Consider the following 13,503-nt stretch of genomic DNA (forward strand, 5'->3'; position numbering starts at 1 on the left):
GCATAAGTATCTTTATATTGCATTTATGCAAAAAGATACTGTCTCACAGTCGTTGAATTCGGGCATTGATGGAAATTATTTAACGTTTAAATTACGTTTCTTAAAAACATTCTTGATGCACCATACATTTATTATGTAACCGAAACCTCTCGACTCAGCTCCCACAGTATCTGACCATAGTTGCAGAGAACAGAACTTCACTACTTTACGACCGCTCTGACTATCTTCCATTTCACCCGTGCCACCTCCCAAATCATATCAAAGCTGTAACACACACTATACACCCGCAATATCAGTATAAATATATATATATATATATTCTGTGTTAGCTTATAACAACTCAACCCGACTCCAGAATACCAAGCGGTCCATAGTAGTAGGAAAATATTCGGCGCCGGTTATCACATTTGCGATGGACAGCGAGAATTGTCCCAAATTGGATTGCTCCGTTGTTTGTCCGTCCGGGGGTTGTTGTGTCCGGGGACTTTGTTAAGGGGAGGTCAGGGAGGGAGAGAGCTCTTTTTTCTGTTTGATTGTTTGTTACTTTTCGTTCTTTCTCTTCCATGTGTGCTCTGCGTGACCTGGGTATCGGAGAAGAATTGTGTTGACTCATTTTTGTTTTTTGTTTTTTTCCTTGGACCCGTTTATGGTTTTTGTAACGGATACCAAGACACATATATAGATTCGTCAATGCGTGAAGAGGATTTTTGAAGTTTATTTTCAGACACGGAAAACCTATAATGAAATTTTAGAAAGTGTTGTTTGTGCTGCAGTAATGGATTAATGATAATTTATAATTGCTTTTCTCACTAAAAAAGTAAACAATTTTTGGCACTTTAGTGAATTATTACAAAGTCGGGTACGCAGTTTGTGAAGCAGCTGAAAATAAACTTTCAGTTGGGTGAGAAATATAAAGTTTTTAAAGAGTTAGTACCCTATTTAGCCGAGTAAGAGATACAGTTTTTTTTTTTTTTTTTTTTTTTTTTTTTTTTTTTTTAAAGCGTCCGTATCTCCCATCTCTTACGACTAGAATACTAAGGCATAACATAAAGAAAACGGTTTCCAATAGCATGTTTCATAATCGAAGTATGATATATTTTTCAAGCATGTAAAAACTGATGCATACTGTCAGAAACGAGAAACGTATTCAGAATTGTAATTATTAATTAAGATTTTAATTTAACTATTTGATAGCACTTAAAAACCAATTGTCCTTTGACTAATTATCCTGGCAAACTAAAGAAACTATTAAAATCGAACATAATACTAACCTTCTTCTTAGATATCTGGTTTTATTTATTTCTAATACCGGTACCTTGCTAAAATGCGAGATACATTCAGATAGAAGATTTTGCTTCGAATGAAGCTAGTCCTAATACTTAGATTTGGGCAACTATCTACCTATTGATATATCTATTTTACTGTTAAGTGTTTTTTTATAAATGTAACCAAATTATTATGCTCTAACAAAAAAGAACAACACTGATATTAAATAATGGCATTATTTGGCAAATAACATTTCTTAGAATGTTACTTCTTGTTTTAGTCAAAATCGAACCAAACTCCACCAGCGGTAAAGTCACTGAACATTGGTAGCTCAGTTGTTATTACATTAGGTATTTTTTGAAAGCAAGAGACATGAAAAATCTGCGATGCCCTCACCGGGACTCGAACCGCGGACCTCTCGAATATGCGTCGAGCGTGCTGACCACTACACCACGAAAGCATGTTAAGAAAGCGGGAGAAATACCTTATATACTCTCACTTTAAAAGGGGGATTGTGGTTTCAGGGCAGCCAATCGGTCCTAGTGGTGAAGAATCACCCTTCACCACCTTTTAGTTCGGGCGCCACTGTAGAGACATTAGGGTATTTCGAAGCAGGAGATGCCTTTGCCGGGACGCAACCACGGACCTCTCCAATAGCGTCGAGCGTGGTGACCACTACACCACGAAGGCATGCTAAGAAGGCGGGAGAAATAGCTTAGTTAGAATCCCGGTGAATGAACTGGCTGTATGGGAGATTTAATGTTTTTTTTTTTTTTTTTTTTTTTTTTTTTTTTCCATGCGTCGTGTATACGAGCGAGCTTCGTTTAGAGAATTCCCTCCCTTAAGGCAGAGAACCCTCGAGTGGTTTGGCATAAATAAATAAACCAAACCAATACGAACCAAAACCTTCAGTGATAGATATGTATTTAAATTAAAAATGTGTATGTAAATTAAATTTTAATTCACCACAAAATAAAACCTTTAATTACTAAAAAATCAAGAGTTTGTAAGTAAAGAAGTAAAAGAAAACTAAAATTGAGAATAAGAAATAAGATTGCTATTTCGAACAGTAATTATTCATACTTATCTTTACACAGTTCTGACGGCCTCCCGAATGGCCAAGCCTATTAAATAAATCTCTGAAGTCTGACCATAATTAAAAGTTCTGGCCTAAGTCTGTGATCCTGGAGTGAAATTAAATGGGTGCTTAGGTATTTTAGTGATTTTCTACTACGTATACCATTTAAAGCACTTACAGTGGGTAAAAAAAGTATTTGCACACCTAACATTTTTGTTTGCAATTCATAAAAAGAAGCATTGAGAAATAAAAGAATTGTATTGCCAAATCAGAATAAGTTTAGTCTTCCAAAACAAACAGAAAAATTACAATAATATAAATAAAAATGCTTTTTTGTAAAAAAATTAAAATATCTCATATCAAAAAAGTATTTGCACACCTGTATGAATACAAAAGAAATAAAATATATAAGCAAATTTCAAATAACTAATATTTAGTATGCATTCCTTTAGCATCTATTACTGCTTGTAATCTTGCTAGCATTGATTTAATTAAATTTTCTGTAACAGTAGGGTCAGTATTCGACCATTCTTCAATAAGGGCTTGTTTAAGGGCAGATTTGCTTGAAATCTTCCTTTTTCTTATTTTTAAATCCAAAGAATTCCACAAATTTTCCAAAGGATTTAAGTCTGGTGATTGTGGTGGAGTGGCAATTTTTCTGGGTACATTATAAAGCAACCACATTCGTGTTATACCGGCAGTGTGCTTGGGATCGTTGTCTTGCTGAAAATAGTACGAATTACTGATACCCAATTTTATTGCACTTAGTGGCAAGTTATCTCGCAACACATCAATATAGGTTCGAGCTGTCATATTCCCATCAATGAAACACAAGTTACCAAGTCCTTTGCTAGCCATGCACCCGCAAGTCATAACAGAGCATCCTCCATGTTTAACTGTAGGTAACACATTTTTGGTATGAAAAGCAGTACAAGGTTTTCTCCAAACTAATTTCCTGGCATCTGATTTAAAGATATTGAACTTACTCTCGTCGGAGAATATGACATTTTTCCAAAAATCAATTGGCATATTGATATATTCCTTAGCGAATTCAAGTCTCTTCAGTCTATTTCGTTCAGTTATGAGAGGTTTTTTCCTTGGAGATCTCCCATAAATATGTACATCGTGCAGGACATTTCGAACACTTTGGGCACAGATTTGAACTCCAGATGTTGAAGCGACATCATTGGCTAAAGGAATTGCATTAGCAAATGGATTTTTCGATGCTTCTCTTATGAATATTCGCTTTATTCGCAGTGAAAGTTTCTTTGGGCGTCCAGAGCGCAAGTTATTTGATGTAGATCCTCTTTCTTTATGACGTTTTATAATATACCGAACAGTAGAGAAGCAAACATTTACTTTTTTACCTATTTCTCGATAATTTAGACCATTTTCACGTAGAGAAACAATTTTTTCTCGCAACGAAATCGGCAGTTCAGATTTCTTAGGTGCCATTACAATTTGAAATCGACAATCAATTGATAACGTTTCGACAACACCTCCTTTTATAGTCGTCTTACGTATGTTATTTACTGCGGGATGAATGTCAAATAATAGCATAAAAATGCAAATTTGCTAAAGTTGAGTGTGCAAATACTTTTTTGACATAAGCTATTTTAATATTGTTGCAAAAAATGTTTTTTATTAATATTATTGTATTTTTTGTAATTAATTTAAATGAATAAGCTTATTCTATTTTTAAATGCCAATTTTTGTATTTCTTAATGCATTTTCTTATAAATTGTGAACAAAAATGTATGTGTGCAAATACGTTTTGTACCCACTGTACATTCCTTTAAAAAAGTGCTTCAAAATAGTTGCGTACTTTCGGTGACCAAAAATCTAAACTTAACTTTCGTCCCACTGGCCAAAAGGACACTGCAATCGGTGCACCAACTGATTTAATTCACGCCACTTTTAAATTGTTGACAATTCTACAACTTTTCAATACAGATTAACTAAAGATATAAAAACCTTAATCGAAACATAAAAAAAATAATTCAGTCACTTTTTAAAGTAAAAAATAAACAATTTATCAACATATAATAATAATAATAATAAATCTGATATGTACACCACATGACTTCCTGGTCAGCAGCAGAGGTTGACGGCAAATAGCCTAACTCTTCCTATTCCCTACTGAACTTCGGTTTTTAAACACTTTCTTCAAAGTGGAATTTGCATTCCTTCACGCGCGCTACCAAATTTAAATGTTCTGGCACTGACAATTAAGGGACTGGAGGCTTATACGAAAGAATAACAAATTAAATAAAATTGGTTATTTAAAAGAAATATAAATCCCTACAGTTGCCCATGCCAGAATTTAGCAGACTTGGAAAAAGGTCCTTAAAGACCTGTTACAAACTGTTAAATTCTATCAAACAAGCCCTGAGCGCCGTTTACATACAAAAGCTAAAGATTTTTAGCTAGATAACCGAAGTAATACATTCTTCTTATTGCTTCTGCTAACTTGCTTCCCTGTAGTTGCACATTTACTGCATTCAGTTTGTTCTTCCAGGCATCTGGAAGGAATACTTATGAGTAGACGTTCGTATTAAACAATAAATAACACTTTATTTTCACAACCATTGATCCTTTCATTGAGTTTCTAAGCTTCTCCCATTTAACATAGTTTTCTTGTCGAACAAGTTTACCGAACATTGCGGTTTTTACGGAACACATTTGCTCATGCACATCCATGCTTTACTTTAGCTTAATTCCCTATTTGGCTCTCCAAAAGCCCTACAAAAACACATTCATGCAATACTAAATTTCCCCATATTCGGGCTTTAAACACATGCAAGCTTTCCCTCGAAAACGCATGAATTGTCTTGGCTAAATTTTCCTAATTCAAGATTTTCTTATCTATACATTAACTTTTAAATACATTCCGAGAATTTTCGCACTAAATAGTTATTCTATATATTCCTTGAAATTTAAACATGCACTAACATTATCGGTACCTATAGACAACCGATGGTTTCACATTTTACAATCACATACTCTTACCACAATAAAGAATAAAAATGAAAAAAAAAAAAAATTACTCGATTTTTCTTCTCGCCAAAAGGGTGAACCTAAAAACAAAGTTTCATTACAAGTGCTAATAAGAAGCTGCTTGTATCAGGCTAGAACTTTTGACGTGTTAGCATAGTCTTTCGACAAATAAAATCTGAACTAGTTCTTTACATTACCATTGCATTTCTACAATACACTTTAGCTTTGTGTTTTCGCCAAATAAAACTTTAAAAAAAAAAAAAAAATTCCAAAGGGGCCCTTTTTCAACGTTTTGTGTGTCACCTTTATTTATTAAAGATCATGTTCTTTGCGCCTAAAACATAAAATTCAGTTCAAAAGCAATGTCGCACGAGCCAGTTTCCCTTAAAAAGACCTACACGGGACATCCCTCCCTTTCCGTGTAGTGGTGTAGTGCCTAAGGGCGGAGCAAGTAATAAGCAAAAAAAAAAAAAAAAAAAGCAATGTCGCAAAATAACTTTACAATGAGCATATCTTTAGAATTTCCGATACACAGTTCCGCGCCCTGGAGATAAAAAGGTTTTCTTTTCCCCGTAGAGTGTTGCCATTGCTCGCTTTTAAATCGTTGAGTTTGTGAATCAAAAATTCGTTTAAGTTTATTTATAAAATATGAAATGGAAAATAAAATAAATTCCAATTTCAAGTTTGGCCTTTCTAGATGCCCATATTCTCAGTAGGATTACGTCATTCAAAATTGGATGGTTCTAGGTACCGTTGTTTTATCACAATGCAAGAAACATACATACATTTATGCAGATTCTTCATTATTTAATTTCTTCAAATATAATACAGGGCGATAGTATTTGGTGGCAACGACTGGAAAAGTGATCCGCCGTTTATAAGGTTCCGACGCAAAATTGCAAAACGAAAACAGGGACTAATAACTTGAGTCCTCAACCCAGGCAATTGACTTTAACATGTAACTTTAAAAGACATAGCAGGCTTCAAGCGATGTCTTAGTAGGCTCCAAGATATTCGTGCAGAATACCAAGCTGAGAGAATTTCCTTGATATTCTAATATTCTATACTTGCCCTGGCCTTGTTAGTAATGTCTGATTACTGAATATCCTTTCAAAGACGGGCTTAAAGGACAGTTTTAGCAGATAAAAATTACAATCTTCTAATTCTTTATATTTAATATTTTATTCTTCTAAAAATTAGGAAAGATTATTTAGGGCTATGAATATGTGCATCTCGAAGCCGAATTTTGAATTTCGAATTTGTTTTTTTTTATTATTATTTATTTTATATTTTGTGCGAATTTAACAAATTTTTATATTTAAAAAGGATTTATGAAATCGCATGTTATTTTAATATTATTATTATTTGTTGTAAAAATTGCGAGAGATAAAAATTTGAAAACCACATCGAATAAAAGTCTAAAATAAAGAGTAAAAAAAGTTTGATGTTGAGTTCCCATAACTTTCTTGTATGCTTTGTAAGTTTAAATGAAGTGCAGCAAAAAATGCATATAATTTATAAGCATTTTTTTGCTGCACTTCATTTAAACTTATTTCCTAGAATTTCATTAGAGATGCATTTCTCATTCAATTCATTTTTTTGCTGCAACAATAAACTAATATTAAATATTGTTAGATATTTACCACAGTAAACTGATATTCAATATTGTTAGATATTTATTGTTAGACTATCTACACGTATAAACTGTTATTATATATGTACTTAGATTTCGTTATTTGCCAAAAATTAATATTTTAAAATTTAATATTGCCAAAACATGAATAGGTTCGTCATTTAAAACACTTCTGTAACTGGAAGTATATGTAACTGGAAGTATATGTAATTGGAAGTTAACACGATGGATGTGTATATATATAGTATATAAGAGTGAGATATAGATAGATAAAAAAAATTTTATTAAACTTTTTTATTATAGTTTACTTCTTTTACCTAGGAGATATTCCAAAAACTGCTTTAATAATAAATCACATAAATTCAGAATTCAAGAAAGCATCAAACCTGAATCTTCTAACATGAATTAAGAATTTATAATTATTCTTAATTAATTTATACATTCATATTTTCTTACTTTAGCAGCTTTAGTTAGAACTTTTTAAAATTACCAAATTTAATTAGTTCTTTATATATATATATATATATGTAAGATATAAAAAAATACTATGGCTGCTTTAAGAATAATTGGCGACGTCAAAATTAACAATTCTGTATTTTCCCCTAAATTCATCTATTTTTCCAAATTCGAGATCTTTCCATATTACATAACGCTTAATGCAGATACCTCTCATCCAATCAAAATAATTTTAAACCAAAACTTTTTTAACTCGAGCTGAAACCTTTTACTCCCTCCCTTCTTCCTTTGAATTGCTGCGACCTTTTTCGCTTACGCTTCCCTTCTGTCATGACGTTCCTCATCCACACTGCTTCTTACTTACCTAAGATGACGTCGTACTTTAAAACCCGTGCACATGGAAATTATTGTATTCAATTATGATTGAAAAATAGCTTATCTGCAGAAAGATGATCTGATGTGAATTATCCTGCGTTGTTAGCTTTACAATTTCTTTTTCAATTAATTTATATATATATATATATATATATATATATACGATTGGTATTGATGATTTCAATAAAACAGGAGGTGCACAGCTAGATGCTGTAGCAATCCCAGATACAAAGTTCCAGTTCCAGCGTTCATTTTGAGTCACACAGCTAATCACTTTTGAGCTATGCGAAATACATATAAGGTATTTTTCCCGTCTTCTTAGCCTGCCTTCGTGGTGTAATGGTCAGCACACTTTACGCGTATTCGAGAGGTCAGAGGTTCGAGTTCCAGCGAGGACATTGCTCATTTTTCATGTCTCCTGCTTCGAGATAACCTAATGTCTCTACATACGTATATATGTACATACATCACAAAAATGTCCATTTTGAATCCATTTTACAATCCGTTTCAGAAAAGAGTCCTTTATTCTCTCCGTTACAATACTTTACTTTGTACAAAAAAAGTAATAAAGAAAAGAAGAGTTAAGAGAAATTTGTTGTATCAAAATAGATGCTTCTGTTACTTTTTTGACATAATTTACTAACATTATTTCATATACGTTGTTTAATTTTCCAATGCTTAAAGAATTAAATACACAAAATGAAATAAGGATCAGCTAATTACTTTCTTTCAGATTGTTTTTTAAGTATATATTATTTAAAGTTATGATATTAGATGAAACATCAATGAATTCATTTTTTTCACTTTTGCTTCTGTTGAAGACTTCGGTGGCAGGGGACAGAATAGTCATTCTGCGGTAAATCATAATATGTATTATTTCTATGGTAAAATGTCTTTCATTTCTTCACTTAGGCAACAAAACTAAAGAATTCTTCTCTAAAAGTATCTAAAAAGATTAAGGCAGGAGTTTAATGATAATATCCTTTGTAGGATAAGTTGGGCGGATTAAACATAATGAAGTCTTAAACATTTCCGTACGAATTATTAACACGTGTCTGACTAATCAATTGATCCCGTGCCATGTAAATTGATATTGTTGCACATCTTAACGTATTTCTTGCCCAATTATTTGAGAAGCTAATCAAAATAGTAAGTAACTTATTCATTACTATTCTCAGCAAACGAGTTAACGAAAGCGCTCAGGAATGAGCAAACACCTTCCAAATTTGAAAAATTCGAGTCAGTGAATGGCCAAACTGTAAACTTTCCGGGCGGGCGCCCTTGCACAAGCCCCACTGCCTTCCCAGTCAGGTAGAAGGTAAAATATCGCGACAAAGGTTGTTTTTCAACTCAGGAGAACTCGTGGGGGGAGGTGAATCTTGATTTATAGTCACCCCCTTCCCTTGATTTATGGGGGTGAGAGAGCGGTGGGGTGAGGGATCAACTTTGATTAAGTTCAGGGGAAAAGGTTTTGTACACTAGAAGTGTTTATTCTTATTTTATTGCTGATGTTCTCCAGCGATTCTTTTGATAAAAGCATTTTTGTTGCGGTTGTTTTTGTTTCTTTCTTTATTTAAAATTGTTGAATTTTTCTTATTAAAATGTTTGCTTCCACTCTATTAACTGTCAAGAATGTTTTAGCAGTCCTTGGGTAATAGCTTTATTTTTTTTTTTTTCTGATAACATTCATGTCTGTATAGATGTGAACAACAATTTTCTAATAAAAGACTGTTGTCGTATTTAAGAAGGAAGTATTTATTTAAAATCACGTAAGAGAGAAATTTGGATAACTTTTCAAAGACATTAGTAATTCTTGGATAAACAGACTTTATGTAAACTAATCAAAAACCGCTGCTAATAATAAATAAATAAATAAATAAAAAATAGAAAGCTGTAGATATTTTTGAATAAAACCATCGAATTATATAGTCAATTTATATTGTTGCGTGCGTAAGGGTTTTCGTAATGGACTGAATGCACAGAGCCGATGATACTTGATATAATTTATTTTACCAAAAGAAACACTTTACAGTTCTTGAACATACCACAGAAATACTCGTACAGTCTTCTCGGTATCACAGAGCAGAATCAATAGTTACAATTCAAATTATTAAGTACGTTAAACACAACGCAATGCAAAGTTCATCTAACGAGCGAAGCTCACACGGAGATAATCTCAATACTTTGAAGTCGACTCTGAACCAACAACTGAGAAACTGATGCTCTCCTCAGTCTTATATCGCTTTTCCCCGGCCGTTGAGAAATCTCTAGTACCTTCCACTTCTCAAAATTACTGGAAGGCTTATGAGGGACGGATACGGCTACAGTTACATATAAAGATCAATTACAACTATTCAGTTACAATACCAGTAACCGTATACAGCGACAGAAACGCCGTCGCATGGAACTCCGACCTAAGGTTCTACACCAATCAGAGTTATGTCCATGCGACGAAAAAGAATCTACCATCCACCGCCGGCGGCATTCACTGAATCAATGATAGCATAGTATTATTACAATGCTAAATTGACAATGTCATCTATACAATAATTGTTACATAATAATCCGTATGTAAAATAAATATGTAATCAATTAATTATTTCATTGTCATGGATAGGATCTATCTTGTGGAGAGTGGAACTTATATATTAACCAGTTGCTAAACCTATGTCTCCTTCAACACGTCATAACTTCATGTTCTTATCAGTTACACACCTAATGATGTGTGTCCGTATTATTGTTGCAGTTATCCACAGAGTAGGCCAGTCACATCAGTTCAGGCAGTTGATAGTTCCATAGCCCAAAGTATATGATGTTGTGTAAATTATTCTATGTTCATGTAAACTGGCTTCTAAGTTAACTTTTGATAAATTCGAAGTACACTTTTTTTAAGTTCATTGCTCACGTAAATACTACTTGTCCACTTCGATACATCATAACTTCGTGTCCTTAACACCTAGTTTGCACACCTCATTATGTGTGTCCATAGCAATTTGCACACTGTGTCGCAGTTATCCACAAAGCAATCACGAAATTGCAGTTGGGAAGTTCATTGTGATACGTGCACTATTTTACTATTATCCACAGAAGCAAATAACTTGGCTCCAAGATGATTAAAAAAAAGAAGGAAAGAAAACTACTTAAAATTTTTTTAATACAATTCTAAATTGTGCAAAACTACAGATTTGTTATATAATTCCATTTTATACAAATTGACTAGTATTCCAACAATATAAAACACATATTCTAAAAAATGCTAATTCCATTACATGTATCTAATTGTGTTTATAAAAAGGCTACAATAATACACAATTTCTTCAAGCAGTTAAAACGTCTACTGGAAAACAGGAACTAATTCCCAATTATAATAGACATAAAATACATATTATTTACCAATCATCATACCATAAAAATACACATGTTTCAAGTGCTGCAACTAATTTTTCATTACAGTTAGAATATTTACCAATCAATCATACTACAAATGTACATGTTTAAAAAAAGAAACTGCAACTTATTTTTCATTACAGTTAGAATATTTACCAATCAATCATACTACAAATGTACATGTTTAAAAAAAGAAACTGCAACTTATTTTTCATTACAGTTAAAATAATAAATTTTTACTATACAATTATAAATAGCAGAATTAGACAATTTCAATCTATACAAATTGACAGGTATTCCTACAGTATAAGAGCTCAGATTTTATATTACGCACAAAGGGACGTTTTATTAACGTTTTGTCGGTTACCTTTATTTATTAAATATCATATTTTTTACACTTATCGTAAAATTCAACTCAACAGCAATATCGCAAAATAATTTTAAAATGAGCCTATCTTTAGAATTTCCAATACACAGTCTTCCAAGCTAAAGATTGCAGTCTTGCAGATACAAATGATTTTTTCTTCGTACAGTGTTGCCATTCCTCACTTTGAAATCATTGAGTTTGTTAATCAAAAATTTTTTAATGTTTGGCAAAATACGAAATAGATAATAAAACAAAGCTTCCAGATGCCCATATTCGTTAGAGGATTACGTTACTCAAAATTGGATGGCTCCAGGTTCCGTTGTTTAATCACAGTGTCAGAAAACTACACAAATGTTAGCAGATTCTTCATCATTTAATTTTTTTAAATATAATACAGGGCGATAATATTTGGTGGACACAATCTCAAAAGTGATTCGCCGTTTATATTGAATCGATGCAAAATGCCAAATCGAAATTAATAGCCCATCTGGGCTAACGCCTTTTGGGGTAAAAAATCTGAAAGCTTTCATATTTTACATTACGCCCAAAGGGGCGTAACGTTTTAACATTTTGTGTGTTACTTTTATTTATTAAATATCATGTTTTTCGCACGTAAACGATAAAATTCAGTTCAACAGCAATATCACAAAATATTTAAAAGAACATATCTTTAGATTTTCCGATACACAGTCTCGCGCGCTGGAAATAAAAAATATCCCCTCCCCCGTACAGTACTGCCATTGCTCGCTTTGAAGTCGTTGACTTTCTTAATCAAAAACTCATAAATGCTTTACAAAATATGAAATAGATAATAAAACAAATTCTAAATTGCAAATTTGGGCTTCCAGATGCACATATTTGGGTGGAAACGTACGTTATTCAAAATTTGATGGCTCTAGGTACTGTTGTTTTATACAGTGCGAGAAACATATGTATATTTATGCAGATTCTTGTTTATTAATTTCTTTAAATATAATAATACAGGGCTGTAATATATTGGTGGCAAAAATTTAAAAAGTGATTCGTAATTATCAGTATATTTTACACTTGTGTAATATTTTCAGTATCATTCTTAGCCTCTGCTGTTCTTGTGGCTTTTGAAACGATTCCGCATCATTCAAGCATTAAAAGCCCAGCTCAGTCGAATTTTACATTTTTTGGCATAATACTTTAAATCGATAACTTAAGAATTAGATAAATTTATCATTTCTGTATCAAGAAGGATCTTTCTCCATGATCGAACTTGCATGTATTTGCTTTGTTCACACTCTCGCGGAAAGCATTGAGTTGCGCATGGGTGGGCACTGCCGAGCATGGATAATACGCACCCGATTTCTCCAATTTTGTATCAAAATACCTGTTTTAGAATAATGTATATATAATCTCATATATATATCCCAAAACAAGATTTCGAGACATGAAAAATCCGGTTCTACTGAGCCAGTTTCTTCAACTGGCTTAACCCAAAGGAGTATTAACCCAAAGGAACTTAACCCAAAGGAGTATTAACCCAGAAGGGCTATTAAATAATAAATAAAATAATTTTTTTGCGCTTTTGCAGCTGAGGATGGTGGTTCGGTAAAACCATCGAAACTAGTCCTGCGGAAATTCGAAAATATAACGCTGATTTTTGTTGTTTGACTTCTGAATTAGTATTTATTCGGCGTGTTATTGTGTCTTAATCAAAGACTGTATTCATGCTTATTTACACTAAGACTGAAAATTGTTAAGCCCAATTAATCAGAATATGAAAGATGAAATCAATACACGAATTTAGTTAGGTATTAGTTAGATGAGAAATTGAACTTGTAAAAGACGGAAAAGTGTCTAATCTGAGACAAAATGCTATGTTTTTTTTTTTTTTTTTAAATAGTGAATGTTAAGATGCAAAAGAAAGCCCGTTCGTAAATCAATTCCCATACGCTAAAAATGACCCATTCACCA

The 13,503-nt window shown here is 32.7% G+C and overlaps 1 non-coding gene across 1 annotated transcript; it reads right to left on the reverse strand.

Annotated features, from left to right (window-relative positions):
- Nucleotides 1–1,653: 1,653 nt before the first annotated feature.
- TRNAM-CAU (transfer RNA methionine (anticodon CAU)) lies at nt 1,654–1,726 on the reverse strand. Its single transcript has one exon. It is a non-coding gene; the product is annotated as a tRNA-Met (tRNA).
- Nucleotides 1,727–13,503: the final 11,777 nt, after the last annotated feature.

This window comes from Stegodyphus dumicola, chromosome 2 (genome assembly GCF_044657685.1).
Source record: "Stegodyphus dumicola isolate Sdum_Otavi_A_Nest chromosome 2, ASM4465768v1".
Classification (NCBI taxonomy): Eukaryota; Metazoa; Arthropoda; class Arachnida; order Araneae; family Eresidae; genus Stegodyphus; species Stegodyphus dumicola.